This window comes from Ovis canadensis, chromosome 3 (genome assembly GCF_042477335.2).
Source record: "Ovis canadensis isolate MfBH-ARS-UI-01 breed Bighorn chromosome 3, ARS-UI_OviCan_v2, whole genome shotgun sequence".
Taxonomy (NCBI): Eukaryota; Metazoa; Chordata; class Mammalia; order Artiodactyla; family Bovidae; genus Ovis; species Ovis canadensis.
In genome coordinates, this window is record NC_091247.1 from 28,061,820 (window position 1) to 28,072,396 (window position 10,577).

The 10,577-nt window shown below is 51.4% G+C and overlaps 1 long non-coding RNA gene across 1 annotated transcript; it reads left to right on the forward strand.

The window, feature by feature from the left end:
• Positions 1–703: 703 nt before the first annotated feature.
• Positions 704–5,501, forward strand: LOC138438072 (uncharacterized). The gene is made up of 2 exons (XR_011256255.1): positions 704–885; positions 4,398–5,501. It is a non-coding gene; the product is annotated as an uncharacterized lncRNA (long non-coding RNA).
• The last annotated feature ends 5,076 nt before the right edge of the window (positions 5,502–10,577 follow it).

A 10,577-nucleotide genomic window follows, 5' to 3' on the forward strand; every position in this document is an offset into this window, starting at 1 on the left:
CTTTCTGTCTTGATTCTTTTCTTTGCCTGGAGAATCCCATGGATGGAGGAGCTTGGTGGGCTACAGTTCACAGGTCGCAAAGAGTCGGACATGACTGAGCGACTTCACTTTCACTTTCTTTTCTTTGCAGCAAAAAGACGCAAGTGAAGACTGATTTCAGGCCATCGACGTGCACTTGGGCTTGCACCAGGACCACACCCTGTTCCCATGGAGATGTGGTCCCGGTCTGGAGAGCAGGGCTCCAGGTCCCTTCTAGCGTGGCTGTGGACACTGAGACTTGGCCGTAACACCCAGCCGCAGGCCGACCTGCCTTTCTATCGGGGTAGCTCCATGGTACCAGGGGTTAAGACACCTTCTTGTGTCAGGAATTAGGAGGATCAAGAACGACACGGGTGTGTGTGTGTGTGAGGGAGTCATGGCCTCCACGGTGGGGATGGCCCTGACTTCTGGGCGCCCCTCCAGCAGCCCAGCCCTGGGTCTGACGGGCTGCTTTTATGTTGAGAGTTAACATTTTATAGATATTTCTCCTGCAGCAAGTGAAATCGCATCTGCTCGGGCAGACGTCCAGGCCCAGGGCAGGCAGGCGGATGGAGCGGCCGGGCCCTGAGGCTCTGGCAGGCAGGCCTTCCTGCTGTAAAGCTCTGTGTCTAATAGGAAACGCAGGCTGGGGGTGGGGCTTGGGGCAGCCTGGGTTGCTTCCTTTACGGTCTGAGAGTCTCGGCGGACTCAGCCTTTTCTTGGGTAGCGTCTTCACATGGAGTCTTAAGTTCTGGGTCTGGGCAAACCCTCTTCTGGGAAAAGGGCAGTCAGAGCTGGTATCAGACTGTGGCTTGTACGACCAGCTGGGCAGGAAGACGGAGAACCTCACCCACAAGCTGTGACAGGGTAGGGACTGCGGGAGGCTGAAGAGGCAATGGGTGGGGAGCTGGCTGGAGCCCCAGCCCTGGGACCTCCATCCTAGGTCATTGCCAGGGGTTTTGGTCATGGATGGGGGCACAAAGCAGGATGGGACCGCCAAGCTTGGCCTGGGAGGCAGGGGGAGGGGTGGGGGTGGGAGAGGGGGTAAGCCCCTTCCTCTTGTCTCCTCTGCCAACAGGGAGGGCAGGAGAGGGGGTGCTCCCACCCTGGCCCTTCAGCCACCAGCACAGCAAGTGTTGGTGGGGCCATTCACCTCACTGCCCCTCCCTGCCCTGGTTCTCACTACTCAGTGAGAGGCTCAGAGACCTTCAACCCACATTTATTGGCCACTTAACTGGTGCCAGCCCGGGTGTTATGTTCTGGGGGAACAAATAACGTACAGGGCCGTCCCTGAAGGACTTCTCGGTTATGAGAGCGCAGCAGCAGAAGGAGGCAAGTGATGGTACAGGGATAACGGGATACACAGCTGGTGCTGGAGGCACCCAGGGGAGGCCCCTGGGCTCGGGGTGAGGGCACAGACCCCACATGGTGGAAGGACGAGCTGTGGATTCTGCAGGGACCACCGTCACCCAGCCCAGCCTCAGCATACTGGTCCCAGGCCCTCCTCTTCCTGAAACCCCTTCCTGAAACCCTGTGGTGGCCAACAGCCAACAGGAAAAAGAACACCCTCTCTCTAGGTGCTTCCCCCACAGGGCTTGTGTCTGGCCTGGAGACACACCTCCCACCCAAGGAACCAGCTAATTGGCGGACCTGGGGTGACTAACCTTTTGCACCTTCAGACACCCTGAGTGACTTAGCTTAGCTAAACAGCTGTGGTAGTAACTAGGTTATCCTGCAAGATGACTAACAGTTGCTCGTACCGGCTTGATTTTAGGTCACATGTGTTCGGTCTTCCACGTGGAAAGCGTCCTGCTAAGGGAGGCTTAGGACTTCCTTTGAAGGTAGTCAGGGCATTAGGTGATCATCTAACATTACATAACTAGCCAAAACTTGGTGACTTAAAGTGACAGCGACATGTATTTTGCCCGTGAATGTGCAAGGTGAACAGGGCTCAGTAGGGCTAGCCTGTCTCTCGTCCACTCGGCATCAGCTAGGGCAGCTCCAAGGCCACGGGGAACAGTCCTCTGCAGCTGCTCACTCACCTGCCTGGCTCCCAGCCCAGGAAGACCTGATGGCTGGGGGCAGGACAGCTGGGGCTCCTCACCCAGAGCCATGCCTCCCATCTCCCCAGCGCGGCCACTTCTGGACAGCCAGACTTCTTACAGGCGGGCTCATGGCTCCTGGAACATGTATCCTGGGTGAGAGAAAGCCAGGCAGACACTGTATCCCCTCTTCTAACCTAGACTCTAGAGCCACACAGCCTCATTCCTGCTCCTATTAATTAGAAACCCCCCCCCCCATCAAAGCTGGCCCAGCCTGAAGGGGAAGAAGATTAGATTCCACCTTCTGATTGAAAGCCTGTCAAAGATGTGTGAACATGACCATGGGGTGTGTTTTAAATTCACCATGCAAGACAAGGGTTATCGTCCCATTTTACAGAGGGCCTGGGATAAAGTGATCAAGTTCACGAAGTAATCTGAAACCAGGTGAGGACCTCTAAAGCCGCATCTCTACGCTCCAAGCACAACCCCTACCCCTTTTATCCACCACCTGGCTCAGTGACAAAGGGCTCAGAGTCCTTTGGAGCATCTGACAAAATCTACAGACACTTTTCCCAGAAAAAAAAAATGTGCATACACAAAAAGGTGTGTCTATAAATTTGTGGGGTACACCTCCTTGTTGCCTGTCAAGAACACAAGAATCTAAAGAAATTTCCACTTCATCATAACAACAAGTGAAAAACTGGACAAACTGAAAAATTAACTCTTAGATTTTTCAGGGCAACAGGTCACTTCATAAGCCACCTTCCCCAGAATTGGAGAGACTGATGAGCGCATTCACTACAAATGTAGGAACCGGAGCAGAACCCTCCCCTGGGCTGAGTAGGGAAACTGAATTATAATTGACAGATTGCTAGAGGCTCAGCGAGGACAAGGCGGAGAGAGGAAAAACTTGCAGGGTGGCCAGTCATGGGGGCAGGGGCACAGTTTTGTCAGATTTGTCTCTGACAGCTCCCAGGTAAATTGTTGTTATTCAGTTGTTCAATCGTGTCTGATTCTTTGTGACCCCAAGGACTGCAGCATTCCAGGCTTCCCTGTCTTTCACCATCTACCACAATTTGCTCAGACTTATGTCCATTGAACTGATGATGCCATCCAACTAACTCATTCTCTTCTCCTCCCACCTTCAATCTTTCCCAGCATCAGGGTCTTTTCTAGTGAATCGGCTCCTTGCATCAGGTACCCAAAGTATTGGAGCTTCAGCTTCAACATCAGTCCTTCCAATGAGCAGAGAAAAGTCCCCTCAGGCTTCCAGCAGAAAAGAGAACCATTCTGAAGGTTCTTAACAAGGCTGGCACTTAGGGGAAACTAGTTAACCAGAGCCTAACTTGCTGAATTTTTAACATGACCCAGCAACGAAACGACAAAAACTGACCCATGGGAAGGGAACCACCGATCTCCAGTCCACTCTAGCGGTCCTGCCCCACTTAAGGGAGGAGACAAAGAGAATGAAACAGGGTCCAGAGGCCTAGGCTCTCTAAAAGACACACTCATGACACAGGTCTACAGAATGCTTCTCCATCCACACCTCACCACATCACTACACACCTACTCATAGTGATTCCTTTTACCCACTCCATCATGCCTGGCTATCAAGAAAGATTATAAGACATTTTAAAGGGTAAAAAAAAAAAAAAAGCCAGTTTGAAGAGACAGTGCAAGCATCAGAACCAGACATGTCTGGGATGTTGGAATTTTCAGATCAGAAATTTCAAACAACTATGATTGACATGCTAAAGACTCTAATGGATAAAGTAGCAAACATGCAAGAACAGAGGGGCTATGGAAGCAGGGAAATGGAAATTTTAAGAAAGAACCAAAAGAAATATGCTAGAGATCAAAAACACTAACAAAAGTGAGGAATGCCTTTGATGGGCTTAGACTGGACATGGGCGAGTGAGGAATCCCTGAGCTTGAGGTTATCTCAGGAAATCTGTGGGGATGCAAAACAGCATCCAAAAATATAAGGCTGGGTGAAACAGTTCTGACCTCAGCCTGCTTCCAGTACAGCCGCCACACAATGGCAGGCAGCACAGGGGCAAGTTCTTGTCCCTACCCCTGTCTGGCAGACTGGGGGCATCTCCTAGAGCCTAGCCCTGGGGTCTGGGGAAGCCTTGCTTGTGATCAAGCCCTGGGGCTTTGCTGTGCAAGTGCTGCTAGAGTGCTGTGTCAGCCAAGACCTCCTCTCTGTACACACCACGTGGAGGAAAACCAGGTGTCCCTTCCCGCTTCTGATGTGGGTGTGTTAGGGGAACCATTGAAACTGCCTGCCCTGGCCAGGCATGATAGTAACCACTTGTGTGTGTTGTCTTACAACAGGAGATCCCAGTAAGGAACATGGAACTGACAAGCTACCACCAATACTGGAATAATTTGGGAAAGGTCAAAAAAAGGAGTTGCCAGTCTATATGTCCTACCAACCTCCTGGAGTGTTTCTCACTGGACTCCGTCTTGGCTGAGGGATGCTCTACCAGGAAGGATCCCAAGTCAGAACGATTGGCCAGAGACAACCTGAAAACTAACCCAGTTACCATAAAACCCTAGACTGCGAGCCACGTGCCTGAGCAGGCCTGGGGTCCCTGACCCTACTGCTGTCCACCCTGGCATCCTTCCCTATAAAGTCTCTTCCCTTGTCAGCCTGTGTGTCTCCTTAGACCATTCATTTCTGAGTGCTAGACAAGAGCCCACTCTCAGGCCCTGGAAGGGGTCCCTCTCCCGGCAACAGGCAGACTCCAGGGGCCTAGAAGGAAGGAACCAGAAACCAGACTCTCCTCTTGGCAGCCTCCAGACAGCTACACAGCAAGAAGAAGAGGCTTCGTAGGGGAGATTTCGAGTTCTGCGTTTGACATCATGAGGGATAGCACGGCGGGTCCCCATTCTCCCTTCCTTCTGCTTGCACCAGAGGGAGGAACAGGTGCATCAGACTCTGCAGGAGGGAGGGGGACTGAAAAGTTCTTTAAATGACTGGCATAAATGACACCCGCCCATCCTTGAGGTCGAGAGAGCATGTGAGAGGAAGATGGAGAGGATTTTAAGGGGAAAAGTGGGGTACACTCGCTGGCACTTCCAGCAAGTCCCACTTTGGGCCCCTGATTTGGTCCTAGAGTTGGAGTGACCTGGGACCCGTGTGTGCAGGGTGGGGGAGGGACGGGCCCACCTAAGCAGATGAGCTGGTAAGACTGAGGGAGTGTCCTGGGCATCCTTGGAAGGAGGTAGATGTACCCACAGGTTTTCTCTTGCCATTTCATTTGTTTTGGTGGGGGTGGTGATAAAGAAGGAAGGAACCTCGGGTGCAAGAGACATTTGGATATAGGGTAGGGAGAGCTCCTGCCCGGGGCTGAACTGTTCAGTTGCACTGCCTGTAGCCACATTTGACACTTTATGTTTAAATTAATTAAAATTAAGTAAAATTTATGGGACTTCTTTGGTGGTCTGGTGGTTAAGACTCCACACTCTCAATGCAGTGGGGCACAGGTTCAAGCCCAGGTCAAGGAACTAAGATTCCACATGCAGTGTGACATGGCCAAAAAAATTTTTTTAATTAAATTAAATAAAACTTAAAATTCATTTCCTTAGGTCCAAGAGCACATTTGTTTAGAGGTTATCATGTTGGATAGTCAGATATTTCCACTGTTACAGAAAATTCTACTGACAGCGTTGGCCCTAGAAGGAAGTCACTTGAAATGGAAAAACTGCTGGAATTGAGCCAGAGGTGGAGGTGTGGTTCTTGGAGGAAAAAGACCTTGAAGGACCAACTAGCTGGGGCAGGGCCCCACCCTGGGCCAGGCCCTCCCTCCTGCCCTGGCCCCAGCCTCCACCCCAGGCCTGAGCACCTCTCTCAGGCTGCCTGACCCAACCGGAAGCCTGTCTGCTGCTGTCCGCACCACCTGTGGGCGGGGAACGGGGCCTGTGGGGACCTGCAGGGAGCTGACCAGGAGCCAGCCATCGCAGGAGCCACTGAGCCTCCCTCCACAGGGGACTGTGCCCTGAGGGCTGGGGCCTGCCAGGGCCACTGCCCACCTGCCTGCACCCCAGCTTTGACGGACAGAAACCCAGAGCTGGGAAGGGAGCCCCTTCCATTTGGAGGCCACTAGTCTTGGTCCTGACGAGAGACCCCAGGAGGGGGTGGGCACTGCGTGTTTGCTTTGCGGCATCTTTGATGCTCCTGGGAGCCTTTGATGTTGGAGGATGGTCCTAGCCAAGCCAGCCATGTGCTGTTTGCTCTGGGGTTTTCCTTTTATTTGTTTTTAAACTCATCTCGTTAAATTAGTTCTGTAAAGGGCGAAAGAAGGAGCCCAGCGGAAAAGAAATGCTATATAGTTTATAGGGGAAGGGTGGGGGGTGGGAGCCCATTTGTGGTGGGCGTGACGCAGCGGAGAGCAGAAACTGCCCATCCAGCTCACACTACAGGGCTTCAGCTCTCCACTTGGTGAAATCTCTGAGAATCTTTCCAGAGTCTTAGAGACTGCTTGTGGATGAACCTAAAATCCTCATGCGATCTTAATGGAATCCATGTAGAAAATTCGCAGAATCATTTTAGAAGCCACATTAAAAAATCCACATAGAATTCACCAGACTGCTTCTTGTATTCTGAATCCCTCCTCACACACACACACACACACACACACACACACACACACACACTCCTGTTTCTCCAAGGGAAGGAGTAAGTCACCCTGAATTGCACTGTCTTTCCTTAGAGAGAGTCCACTTGACAGATCTCTTTTGTACAGGTAGGGCTGGAGTCCCCCACTGTCTGGGGTTAGAGGGTACTGTGACATTTCGTGGCCTGACCAGGGCAGACCACCTCCCAGGTCTTGGGGCTGCAGACATGGTCCCTTGGGAAGAGGAGAATCATTTGCATAAGAATCCCAGGGCTTCCGGAGAAGGGACTCCAACTGCTGTATAAAAATGTGCCATGGTGACCTGGGTGCAGTGGCCCCTAGACTAGAGCCCCGCAAGGCAGGATTAGTTCATGTTGCTTCTATGTGTCCCAGCACTCAGTCCTGGGCCTGGCGAATAGTAATTCCTCCATGCTTGTTTCATGACTAAATGAATGAAGCTGTGCTAGCAGAAAGGATTCTAAGGGCTCAGAAGGACACCCATAAGGAAGACAGGGCAAACATGAGGCCGACGCAAGGCCTGGGCCAGACACTGGGCGTTACAGTGGACTGGCTGGGGATCTGGGAGAATGAGGTCCCCCTACTGGGTAAGAGGAGGGAGACCTATTTAGAGTGGGGAAAGCTAAGGAATGGGGTTCTGGAAGCACTGGGGCAAGGTCTATCTTGATGGCATCCTGGTGGTAGGTTGCCAGAACCTGGACAGGCCAGTCTCCAGCCTGTCCTGGGCCGGAGGGGTGAGACAGAGCTGGCCTGGTGCGGTCTGCAAGAATGTTCTGGTTATTTTTAAACTTCATCTCAAGTAGTATCGCTTGCTTTCATTCTTCAGAACTGTGCTTCTCTAGATCAGGAAGTTTGTAGAGATGTGTGGAGACAGGGGCTCTCCCCGTGAGCCTGGCTGCAGAGCTGGGGTGGCCACAGAGGCGAGAGACAGAAGGGCAAGACTCCTTCATAGGGAGCCCTGGGCTCCAAGGAGCCACCCCTGGGAAGCAGCAGGACTGACTCTGTTCAAACAAGTTGAAGCCGGGATGTGTGTGTCTGTCTGTCCATCCGTGTGGAGGGGGTGCCTCTATCGTCAGCAGCTTTCTCTACCCACCTTGGCCGAGCCTTAGCTCTGCACCCTTCCACAGGCGTGACTGAGGATGGACTAGAGCCCACCTTTCAGTTCAGTTCAGTTTAGTCGCTCAGTTGTGTCCGACTCTTTGAGACCCCATGAATCGCAGAAAGCCAGGCCTCCCTGTCCATCACCATCTCCCGGAGTTCACTCAGACTCACATCCATCGAGTCCGTGATGCCATCCAGCCATCTCATTCTCGGTCGCCCCCTTCTCCTCCTGCCCCCAATCCCTCCCGGCATCAGAGTCTTTTCCAATGAGTCAACTCTTCGCATGAGGAGGCCAAAGTACTGGAGCTTCAGATTTAGCATCATTCCTTGCAAAAAAATCCCAGGGTTGATCTCCTTCAGAATGGACTGAGTAAGTTTTTCAGTCGTGAAAAAGCAAAGTAGGTCCTGGATGTACCTTTGAAAAAAAGAAAGCAGGGAGCAAAAAGACAAAAAGACCAGCCACCAAAACATGTCTTTTACAGCAAACATCAGCCATGCTACTTCCGCCAGCATTCAAATTCATGTGCCTAGAAGGGACATCTAGAACTTCAGTGAAAGAAGACACCACAGCCAGGGCGCTTCCCATGCTTTCTGCATGCACAGCCCCCTGCCCCATGCACCAGCATGGCCTTTGGGCAGCAGGAAGCAGGGGGATGGCCTCCTTGGGAGATTTGGTCACCAGATGCAACCTCAGCAGTAGCAGGAGAGGGACCGTCAGAGGACAAGGCAGAAGCCACTGGGACCACATCGTAGAGGGCCTTGAGGGTTAGCTTGAGTCTGACTTTGTGTTTTGGTACCTGAGAGCCTTAGGAGGTTTTTGAGCTGGGAAATGACTCTTAAGACACATGCATTGGGAGGGTTCTGTTAGGAAAACGAAATGTTCCAGTGGACTTGGCCCAGTCCTGGCTCTCCTGGACAGTCCTGACTTATACCTGCATCCCTGTCCACTCCCCACGAAGCTCTCAGAAGAATCCTGGTTTCATTTATTGGATATTTTATGACATTAAGGAATTCATTTTAGTTTTTTAAAGATTGGATAAGAGCATTGCAGTTATGTTAAAAAGAAGAGTTCTTATCTTTTAAAGACATATCCCTCAACATTTATGGATGGGCTTCCCAGCTGGCACAGTGGTAAAGAATCCACTTGCCAACGCAGGAGAGCAGGAGACGCGGGTTCGATCCCTGAGTCAGGAAGATGACCTAGATAAGGAAATGGCAACCCACTCCAGTATTCCTGCCTGGAAGATCCCATGGACGGAAGAAGCTGGTGGGCTATAATCCACAGGATTGCAAACAGCTGGACACGACTGAGCACGCATGCATGCATTTATAGATGAATGCTGTCTGAGATTTGCTTCCAAATAATTCGAGGGGAGGAATGGCAGCAGGGGAGTAGATAGGAGCAGAGATAAAATTGGCTGAGCTAATCCTTGTTGGGACTTGGTGTTTCATTCATTTATTCACTTGGTGGTGGGACTACGTGGGGTTTCATTAATTAGTCAATTTTTTAAATTTGCTTCAAATTTTCTCATATAAAATGTCTTTAAAAAGTGTCCTAAGTTGAACACAAATATGGTCACTCCAATTCAATCATCAGGAGGGCTTTTGTCCCCAGGAGGCAATTGGCAGTGTCTGGAGACATTCTGGGGTTGTCACAGCTAGGGTGGGGTGTGTGCTTCTGTCATCTTGAGGGTACAGGCCAGGGATGCTGCGGAGTTCACGGGCAGCCCCCCACAAGAAAGGATTACCCGGCCCAAAGTGTCCATGGTGCTGAGACTGAGGAATCTGGGCCTGTGGCATTGCCTGCAATTCACCTTAAAGCATCCCTTATGAACAGGAAGAATGTGTATGCATGAGTGAGTTCATGGCAACGAATCCTTTAGGGGTAATTGCTTAACATGGAAAGGAATTCACACTCTTGGAGTGGCTAGGCAGGTCTTCAAATGTAGTTCTCTAAATCTGATCTCCAGAATTCATTAGCATAAAAGGTGTTCTGGACAAATTGTTATTGATGAAGTGAGTGACATTCAAGAAATATATTGGCTGGAAAGATGGTACAAGCAGCTATGTCTTTGCTTATACAAGAGAGAAGAATCCCTAGTGGTCCAGAGGTTAAGACTCCACTGCAGAGCGCACAGGTTCAATCCCTGATCCGGGAACTAAGATCCTGCGTGCCCCGCAGCACTGCCAAAAAACAGAGAAGAATCCAGTAGCTCTGGATGCCTGACCCCCTAGTGCTCTGGGTCTATTTCCATTTAATTCTGGGTCTCCCTCTGCACACTCAACCACCCCAACTCTGATAAAAGTCTCAGTTTCTTAGTCCACCTAGAAGGCTGGCTCATCCTAATGACAGAACATAGGCTTATTCTGGGGGCACTGAACTTTTCATGCAAGTGCTTGACAAGGAGAGGAGACAGCGCCAAACACACACATATGCACACATGTCTGAGGTCCTTGGGCTGCTTTCGTTGCTGTCATGGCCCTTTCTTTCCCAGGGTCTCAGATCACACGGCTGACAGGGGTTTTCCTAGCTGCTGACTCCATGATGTGCTGGCATCCATGGGGTCAAGGTCAATTCCACGCTTCAGTGCTCCCTCTGGCCCAGGGGCAGGCTACCTGAGTCCCAGGACTCAAGAGGGACAGAGGACCCTCCCTGGAGGTGCCAGGGTCATTTAGTTGCGCCTCTGGCACAATTCCATTGCGACTATCTTTGCCTTCAGCTCAGCAAGCAGCGGCGCCATGGGGAGGTTGAGGTGGGAGGGAGGAGGGGGTTCTA